This window comes from Sinohyriopsis cumingii, chromosome 2 (genome assembly GCF_028554795.1).
Source record: "Sinohyriopsis cumingii isolate HCF-2022 chromosome 2, ASM2855479v2, whole genome shotgun sequence".
In the NCBI taxonomy this organism is placed as follows: domain Eukaryota; kingdom Metazoa; phylum Mollusca; class Bivalvia; order Unionida; family Unionidae; genus Sinohyriopsis; species Sinohyriopsis cumingii.
Window position 1 is genome coordinate 50,226,091 of NC_142962.1, and position 10,563 is coordinate 50,236,653.

Consider the following 10,563-nt stretch of genomic DNA (forward strand, 5'->3'; position numbering starts at 1 on the left):
CAAATGGCATTGGTTTTTATATTGTAAAAATGAAAAATTTACTAGACATACACTATTTGCAGTATTATTTTGCTCACCTGATCATAAGACCAGGTAAGGTCATGGTATGGCCATGTATCTGTTAAAATTTGCTATTTTCAACTTTTCAAACAGTACTAGTTTCAGTCAAATGTATCTGTCTTTATTAAACTGGAAAAAACCTTTAGATGACATATTCAAAAATAAATAATGAACAGAATTTGACAAAATGTGACAGAAAGCATCCTCACATAATGGTCTTCAGATTTGCAGAGATTTTGCTGGTCCACCATCAAATATGGCTGCCATTACCAAACATTTTGCATAAATCACCATTTGTTTGTAACCCCCTACCGATTTCAAAAACAAAAATCAATATTGTGATAAAATAAACAGAACTTTTATTCATCGATTTATAATTTCTAACCTGACTGTGGCCAGAGTGGAACTAAAACTGTCATAGTCTGCACATTTTATGCTTAATGGTTTTTCCATACTAACATGGCACTATAGTGCATACACTATGGGTGCATACACTATGGGCGAGTCTACTTTCCTCAAACAGCAGAGTGACATAGTTTATCCTTTTAGGTAACTGCCAGATAATTCAATAAATTACCATCTGGTTGAGAGTTGAGAACTATATTACATTACACACATGTTAATAGAAATTACATGGCTTGCTAAATCCACTTGAAAGGCAGATTTGTAGTTGTCATTCCTTTCCTATCCTTGATTTGACATTGTAAATATCAGAAGCAGACATTTACCTTCTGTGTGTAGTGGTGGATCCACCCCTCAGCTGAAAATGGACTTTTCCAGGAACTGGAAATGACTGGCAAGCAGGCTTGTCTTTTATTGAAAACTTCCATTGGGTATGAAACAGACTGATGATAATGGTTTTAGGGCTTCCCTGGTCATAATCAGGTTTGAAATTATAAATCAATAAATAAGTTCTGTTCATTTTTTATCTCATTTATGCTTTTAGTTTTTTTAAAATAGGTATGGGGGTACAAACAAACAGGGTGGTATATTCAGACTATACAAATAGTGACTGCTACTAAACTGAATTTCTTCAGTTTGACAGGAAGCATTCTGGCATTAAGTCAGTATTGTCAATCTACCATAATATATGGCCACCATTATTAAAAACAGAAAATCCTTTGGACGACTTCCCAAAAATCTGTTTTATGGAATTGAATCAGGTTTGACAGAAAACATCCAAGGATGCTGATCTGTCACCAGATTTGACAAGCATTTCAAGAAATTGAACCACATTTCAACAACTTTTTCTCAAAAAGAAACCACTATGCTGAATTTGCTTATAGGCAGCTACCTGGTATAAATGCCTCTCAGTATGCTAAGGGCTGTTCAATTTAAACTCAAATGGTGCCCAGGGAAGGCACTTAAAAAAAATTGTATCCTGTGGTACTCTGGTTTCTCAGAGGGTTTATATGAAAATAACACAAAGTTCTAAATTGTCACCTACATTAAAAGTGCCTTCCATGTGTATCCAGTATATTTTACTGGAACAGCCCTTGACAAAATAATGCTGATCAAGCATTATTAGCTTGATATCAGCTTGAAGCTATAGAAAATAGAGAAGCCTTAAAACTAGTGGTTTAACTAGTTCAGTCAACAGCATTAGAAGAAATTTCTTTGAAAGCTTTGGCAAATGTCAGCCAGGAAAGCGATCTCAGTTTGGTTTCTTGTTTTCAAGTAACAACCAAACACTTATGCTGTCTTATTTCATTGATAGCAATTAAGAAATCCATTTTGTTTTATACAGCATGTAGAAATGACTATCTAGTAAAATCATGATCGAAGAAATGTCATTTTCTCACATTTTTTAAAGTTATTTTCTTTTTACATTATTCCGAGATTAAATAGTGCCAACCACAGAATTCATATTATGTTTCTCATTATAAAATGTTTCTTCAGATGGTTATGAGAATCATATTTACAGAATCAGTTAATCAACACCTTGGATTGTTTTTCACTTCATTCCACACAGCATTGTGAAGTTTTTCCTACCAGGAACTCAGTAACCTTTCCAGTCAGTTTCATGAAATGTAACTAAAAGTAGCAATTTGTTTCACAAGTTGTATTTTAAACTTTATTATGTACTTTTAGCTACATATAATGATGCTGACCTGAAAATTTATTGAGTTACAGATAGGATAACACTTGCAATGCTGTGTGGAATTAAATTATAATAATTTCCGGTTTCATATATATTAAAAGTATCACTGTATACTATTTCAGATTGCCAGCAATAGGGAAATTGCATCACCAATAATAAAATGTATTTTGGGGGGAGGGGGAAGAGAGATACTGAGAGAAGGATGCATATGTATTCCATCGCATTTTTCTTTTTGCATCTCGTGTTAAAAATCAAATATGGTCCGATGTATGAGAGAGAGGGAGAGAGAGAAAGTTCAGCTCTTAGTGGACATTTTTGTTCTTTTTTTTATACTTATTGCCCCCGTGTTGCTGAAGCTTTTGTCAAAGAGAGAAAACATTAATAAATGAAACAGTAAATGTAAACTATGAAAATACATACCATACTTCATCAGGTTTTAAATATTCACAATATTTATATCCATATAGACTCCATTAGGTTAAATCCCAAGCATGACCATTTGGCATGCTGTTTAATTTCCTTTGCAAGTATCACAACCTCTCCATTCTCAGCAACTAAGATTTTCTTTAAAGTGCATGTACTCTTCCTGTACTTAGGCAGTAACTGTGCTCATGCTAGATGTACTTTAAATTACTTTTGGTTCCATAGGCAAGTTAAAAAATGTCACTGGCTGAGAAATTTACAATAGTAACCACCTGGCATTTCGTTTAGCTATATGGTACAGTATTCATAATACCCATGGGTAGCCTCATTTCCCTATTGGTAGCCTCGCTAATCTGATTGGTCTGCATAATCTTGACCTCAAACATGTTATCTTGGAATGACTGAATACAACCACACCATATTTAGTTAGCATGTAAATACCATTACAAAGCCATGTGATTTTTGTAATAATGGAAGTGGAAACAAAAATTAGAAGGGAATCACCTAACTGGTGATATTAATTGATAATGGAATGTGGTACTGCACTTGGACACAAGTAAAATCGGTCATCACATAAGTGAACGATACAGATTTACATTTGTGAATACATCTCTGTCTGTCTCTCAACAGGGCATACGGAATATTTGATCATTAGGTACAAGAAGATAATGGATGGAATATGTATTTGTCATGGTTATTCATCTTCAGACTTGTAAATTCTAATGCACATACACTGCGCAATTACATCTTATCTTTGTTAATTTTTAATGCTGACAGTCATGTAATTGTTTAAAATACTCAATGTGGAATCCTATAATTGTTCATACATGATCTCTTCCCCAAAATGAAAAAATTATTTGCTCATTATTTTTCGTACTCTTGGAGAATTATTTTCCATACGAAAAATATAATAAAGCGATTCGGATGACAATCCATATATAAGTAAGTTCGGAATATTAGACGAAGCTAAGATTTTCTGGTCAGAAAGTATCGCCTTATTGGCTGGCAAATACAGTACACCTATCGACACAGACTGGCACTGGTTGCATCTTCAGATCAGTGTTTGTCATACTTTGAAACCAAGTCACTGTCACCTGCTTTTAATTTATAGGATTTGCTCTGAATTCATTTATTTTGATAGGCATCTAGTTTGGGGGTTTTATGAAATTTTTGTATTATTTCAGCACTGAAATTGGTGGCTTGGTGTCTCCATTATAGAAAAATTGTTTGTCGGGTCTTGAAATTCAGCATCCACAAAAACAGTGAAAATTGGTACCTCACAAGATATAGTGAACAGTATTTAATATTGCTTAGAAATAATTTCCAGACATTGATTCCATTAACTATCACAGGGTTCCCACGCTACCAGGAAATTGGGGAAAAGTTGGGAGAAATGATAGTTTTTTTCCCAGCCATGAAAAGTCCATGAATTTTGCAAATATTGATGAAAGTCGGGAAAAACCCAGGAATTTTCCTACACAACTTGATGCCTGAAACAGTTATGTAATTGAGATGTAACTGAACTGATCACGAGTTAAATTTATTGAGTTCTAACCAGAATATTAGGAGGTTGCATTATGGTTCATTTGGGTGCTTGCCATAAATATATTTGTTGAGATAATCAAAACGCTCAGTGGATTAGATTCGTCTAGTAGACTTTTTGTTTCATAGACAGTTTGATATCCGTATCTTTTTTATATGGAATGTATGAAAACCAGTCTAGCATCACAAAAGGCCAACATGTTGGCGTTAAAGCATAGCCACTTAGTGGATGGGCTGGCATACTTAAACGGTAAATCGAGTTATGTCTGCATGAAATTGATATGTAAATTACTTTTTTTCTCAGAAATTGCAAGTATTAAATCATTATGTTTCTTATCTGCTGAAAGACGATAAAACTAATGCATTGATGAAATTTGAGCTGGTACTTGCAATTTCAATTGCTAGTCGCACGAGCACACAGAATCTAACAACTGTCATTCTCAAATATTGTAGAAAAAATATTAAATGAAAGTTATATACTGGTTGTAATAAAAATACAAAAATGAAAGAGCACAAAATTCTCTATATTTATTCTGAGACCAACTTCAGAGTTTTGTTGTATCACCTGACTGCCACGTTGACACACAGGGAACCAGACTACTCTGCTTATTGAATCAGACTGGCCAAGTTTCTTTTAGTTGTTCAGGAAATAAGTATATTGAGAATTATATATTATTTCTGGTTTTTACAAAAGGTATCAGACGTTCATTTAATATAATTGAAATTTTGTACAACGACATCAAGGAATTGTTGATATTGCATGACTGGTAGCCTTACAATGTCATTGTGTGAGAGTTGTTTAGTCATAGTGACAATTAACGCAAATGGCGACTACCGTGTCAGATTTCGTCTATGCCAAGTTTCATCTAGTCGGTCAGCGGATTAAAGACATAACGATTATAATACTTGCTATTTTTGAGAAAATAAATAATATTCCTATTTCATGCAGGTATAAGTCGATATAACATAGCTTAAATTTGCTAGGCCCATTGGTAAGCTATCTTACGGTGGCAGCAGATTCCAATTTTTTTATATGTAATTGCTCTGAACCCACACTCCATCCTAAATGTCCAAATGTGAAAAAAGAAAGTTAGAATATCCGGAGGAAACCCAGATTAGAAAAATTTAGAATCTCTGAGCTGAACTTTGGTGCGAGACTATTACACAGTGACATGTAGCTTGAGGCATTGGTTTCAGATCTTAAATAGAATGCAGGAGAAATGGGAAATTGTCGTCCCTTTTATTATATATTAAGAAACGATAAGAGCGCATGTATCAATACAGGTTTTAGGACTAGTTTATTGAACTACAAGAAGACAAGTTGATTTTACAGAAAATTCAGTCCTTGTTTATACAACAATATATAATTTTGAAGGTCTTTTGTCAAAATTCAAATCAACCTTTTTGTAAATATCTTTAAATGATGGAAGTTTTACCCAAATCATCTTCAGGAGTTTAGGTTGGTTGAAAAATCTTGTTTGAGATTTTCTTGGCAATCATAAATTCAGGGCTAGACCTTTTTTGTTACGAGATAAGATTCTAATACTTTGCATTCATTGTTTTTTTGCTTCTCTATACTGTGATAGGAAATGTTTGCTTTGTATAACATGCACATATATTGCTCTAGAATTCATTAGAATTAAAGTTTTGAAAGGAAACAAAATAATTTATGCTCATTATGTTGTTTCCACGTAGCAACATAATGCAGGTCAGCAAAGAAAAGTTAGAATTTGTATTCTGTACATTGAAATGGCTTTAAATGCCAATATATAGGAATATAATCATATTTGTTTCGTGTGACTCATTTTGTGGTTTTGTACATGATCATCTTTTCTGACATATTTTGGAGAGTCTTGAAAGAGAAACATCTTCAGATTTGTTAACTGTATGTTTTGTAATCGAAAATGTTCTTTAATTCCATTCAGTAATGGTCATATATTAACTGTGACAAAATTAATCTAATCCTGGAATAAACCTGGAAATTTTTATTTAGAAAAGTGTGGGAACCATGATATCAGTAGCTCCAATCTTTGACTGTTGATGCATCTTGGAATCAACATGTGTCATACATCTACACTCAGTCACTGGAAACTACTTTCCTGGATTTAGTAAAAATTGCTTTAAAGTTGTTTCTTAGCTTTGATTTCAGTATAATTTAATATGCTGCCACTAACTTTCAGTGAGAATGCATCTTGTGACGATAGTATGGCACACACCAAAACCAGCTCTTGTCATCTTTCAGTGACTTATTTTGTACATCGCTTAAAATCACATATTGGTTCTGATTTCAAGATGTGTACTAGTACTACATTTTGGGATGAAAGTATGTTATATTCCCAAACTGAATCATTGTGGCATGCCTATTCACCTGTTGTCACGAAATTTGAATTTGATTGTACATCTTGGGATGAAGGGGCATCACACATCAAAACCTGGGTCCACGTGATCTGCTTTTTTATAGACTTTATTGTACACTAACACATAATTACCAGGACACGAGTCAGTACCTTTTAGCTCCCACTCACAAACTACTGTAGTTCAGATCATCTCTTTCTACTTTATGTGTGGCAGATGATATAAAATCTAAAGGGTGTTTTCACAAAAGTCAAAAGATCAGTATTTTCATATAAATAAATTTCACGTCTAAAATAAAGCTATGGATGATGTTTAAAAAGTGCTCATGATTATGTCATATAAAAGCTTGTTAGTTATATTTGTTTCATGTTTAAAGGGTTATCATTTTTAAAGTTTTTTTTTAATATTGGTAAACATTGTGTTCATTTGTTTTATATTTGTTATTGTAATTGATTAGGTGTTCATGATCCTGTAAATATTCATGATTTTTAATTGACACTACTTTAAAGTTTGATAACCGGTTCTTTTTTAGCTTTTTTTGTTTGTTGTTGCACTGAAATAAATAGCAGACAAGTTAAATTTGGGTCAGGTACATTCCTGATTTGGAGACTTGAATAATGGGGAGGGAAGGGGGAAGGCATAAAAATTGTGATCAAAGAAATTTTGGAGAAAATCATTGCTGTATGGTAATTATAAATAATGGGACTCGAAAACTGCTCATCGAAGTGATAAGAAAATTGTACATGTTTTGCACTTTGTGTGATCACTTTGAAGATATTTTAATGAAAGATTTTCTGTTCTTGAAATTTTGGCAAAAGAATTTATTTGTATATAATTGTGGATTTTGCTACAAGCTTTCAGTTAAAATATATTTATATTATGTAATTTCAAATTGTGGTTTACATTTTATCAAGATTTTTATTTTCATAACCTCCATACAATTTTTACATGTTTTAGAGCTACATAGCTATCACTCAATGCTTCTGTCCTGTTTTTATAGCCAGCACTTTGTGTTGAAGATATGATTGAAAGATGCTGGTTTCTTTACCCATATAAACATGCACTTTATTATTTTTATCCATATAAAATTGATGACCATGTTCATACACTTTTAGAAAATAATCACTAGCAGGAGGTTGTGTTGACCCCAGGGTCATCTAAACCTTTGTTTATTATCCTTTCACAGTAATACATGAGCACGTTGACCATATCCTAACTTGTGTCTATTATCACAGATTGAAATCCAATAAAAACCAGGGAAAAAGAATTGGACTGTGCCTATTGGCTCAGAGGCTTTTTATTGCAATGTCATCAGTATGTTGTGATGTAGGTAGCATGCTACCTTGCAACATCATTAGCTCTCTCTCTCTCTCATCCGTCACTTCTAGTAAAGAATTCCTGATATTTTCCTCCAGTTTATTTGGAAATTTTTCCCCATTTGACATTAAAGCCACTGTAGAGAAAATATTGCACTAAATGAAGTTGAAATGGTCTTATTTATGTTTATATCTGTAGATAGATTAACCTAATTTATTTTGTAAGTGACAATGTTTTCAGGACCATACACCTAGTTCAGGCATAGAATTCTCCACAATATCTGACACAATTTGAAGTAAATTCTGGTGTTAGGTTAAGCATTTTTATAAAACAAGAGTCTTTACAGGTAAATTCCACAAGAGAATTTTATGTAGACCTGACATTTTATTTGAATTACATTATGTAAGATCTCATGAACTCGGTGTTGCAAAATGTTTTAGATTACAAGCACAGAATGTGAATTAAGAAGTTTAACTTTTTTAAGCATCTACATGTGTCAGCAGCGTATGGGCAGTGTGGAAATAATATTAATGTGTTAGGAAAAGAAATTTGTACAAGAGATTTTACAAATTCTGGTCAAGAGTAGTGAGATTTTCAGAACCTTGCATAATTATTCATATTTATTTACATTTTTGTATATTATTAGTTAGCTTCACTGATCATAGACCAAAAGAGCTTATGTGACGGGATGTTGTTTGTCATCAGTCATCTGTTAGCACAGATGTGTTATTTCTACTACTCAGAGGATTGCAATAATCCCAGTGTCAAACTGGTCCTAAATATAAATGGTGCTGTTTGGATATTCGGTATACCCACCACAATAGCCATCTTGAAAGTCTTATTACTGCTACTCCTCCAGGGGCCCTGAGTGGCCAAGTGGTCTAAAGTGCTCTCTGTTACGGATCACTGCCATCTCACCTCTGTCTGCGTGGGTTCGAGTCTAGGAATCGGCCAATGTGGGCATGTGAGAAAGCTTGCCAGTAGTTTCTCGTGGGTCAGTGGTTCTTCTCGGGTTTTTCCTCCACCATTAATACTGGCTGCCATGCACAGCCTATTGTGTGCTGAAAAAATGGCGTTAAACCCAACAACAACAACAAAAGCTACTCCTCCAGAATATATAGTGTTATCATTCTACAGTTTTCACTACAAGATATTTTATGAGGTATGGTATGTCCTAAATATGAAGAAGAAGAAAAGAGGAAAAATGTATGCCAGGCATCAAGCGAGGCTGCATAGGCCCCTTTGTAGGTCCAGGGCATTGTCCTTTTAGAGGGTAAGGGGGCAACACACACTCCTTCCCACATCCCATAAAAGCTCCCTCAATTTCTTAATTTAAACCCTTAACAGATTTATTGAAAGCTCCTGCAATTTATTGATTTAAAACCCTTAAAACTGACACAGAATTACAAAATTTATATGTATAAAAAGATTAACAAACATACCTCAGCATTTACTATCACACATTGGAACAATATGTGGAAATGAGACTGTTGCTATTGCAGTGTCAGAGGTACTGGTACTATTAACTTATCCAAATGGTTCATGTTTATCAATGACCTATTTAAACAACTTGTCAGTATACACGTTTCATTGAGCTGATGTGATCTTCAGGTAGAACTGAGCCGAAAGTGTCACCTAATTTAACTAATACTGCTTTGTCTAAACCCATCTTCAGTTGTACAAAACATTCATACCATTTTAAGGAAATTTTGCTCTTCACATCTTTGTCAATTTCTGTCACCCAAGATTCCTTTTTTTTATTATAATGCTACTCATTTTTCAATGTTTTAAAATTATAAAAATTTCTTTAGTTGCCATTTTTTCCACTCAAAATGATGAATGCAGAATGTTTGATAGTGGAATGTTATTAAACATGCTTTGTGATTGGTTAGTAATTGCAATTGGATATTTCAGTCTTCTTTGGCCAGGCAATAACCTAACTTATTGACGAATGATTATGTCCTTGTCATCTTTGTGGATTGACAGCTAGCCCCCCCCCCCCAATTCTCAAACTTTTGCCACTCAAAAATGATCACGAGGATGAATAAACCTGTAGAAATTCGCAGAGAATTCACAGTCCTGTAAATAAGAATGAGCAGATTTGATTCCTATATGGCATTCATGGCAGCCATCTCAAAAATCATATCAATATTGGGTTTTAACCTTAAGACTTTTATGATGTCTAGTTTGTCCAAAATGAAAATGGTGCTGACCTAATCTCCTATATGGCCAGGATGTTAGCCAACTTGAAAATCTGTCACTTTTTTGGGATGGATCGTCATATTGACATTGGGTTTCCACCAAAAGACATTCAGAATGAAATGATACCAATTTGACATCCTTAAAGATCTTATTATCACTACTCTTCTCCTGAACAGGTGATCATGGTCTTCTCACCAAATCTCTTCCAGTGATATCTAGATGGTGCAGATCTTGCATTCAGTAAGATCACTGAAGAAAATCAGAGATGATTTCAACACTAGTTATAAGGAAGAAACAAATAGTAGAGTGTCAGTCCCTTCAAGGGACTCTGTTTTGTTGTGTTTTCTAGTCACTAGCACACTTATTGGTCTTAATACTGTTAATATTTTGTGAGTTGCCATTTTTTTGCATTTGTGGTAGTTGCAAACCACAGATTTAAAGATCTAATAAACAATGATCCTTCTTTGGAAATTATAACAATAAGACGCCCTGCTCAATCAATTTAATTTCCAGTACGTTTTTTTTCTCCCAAACTATGAAAATTGATTCCAATGAAATTAAAT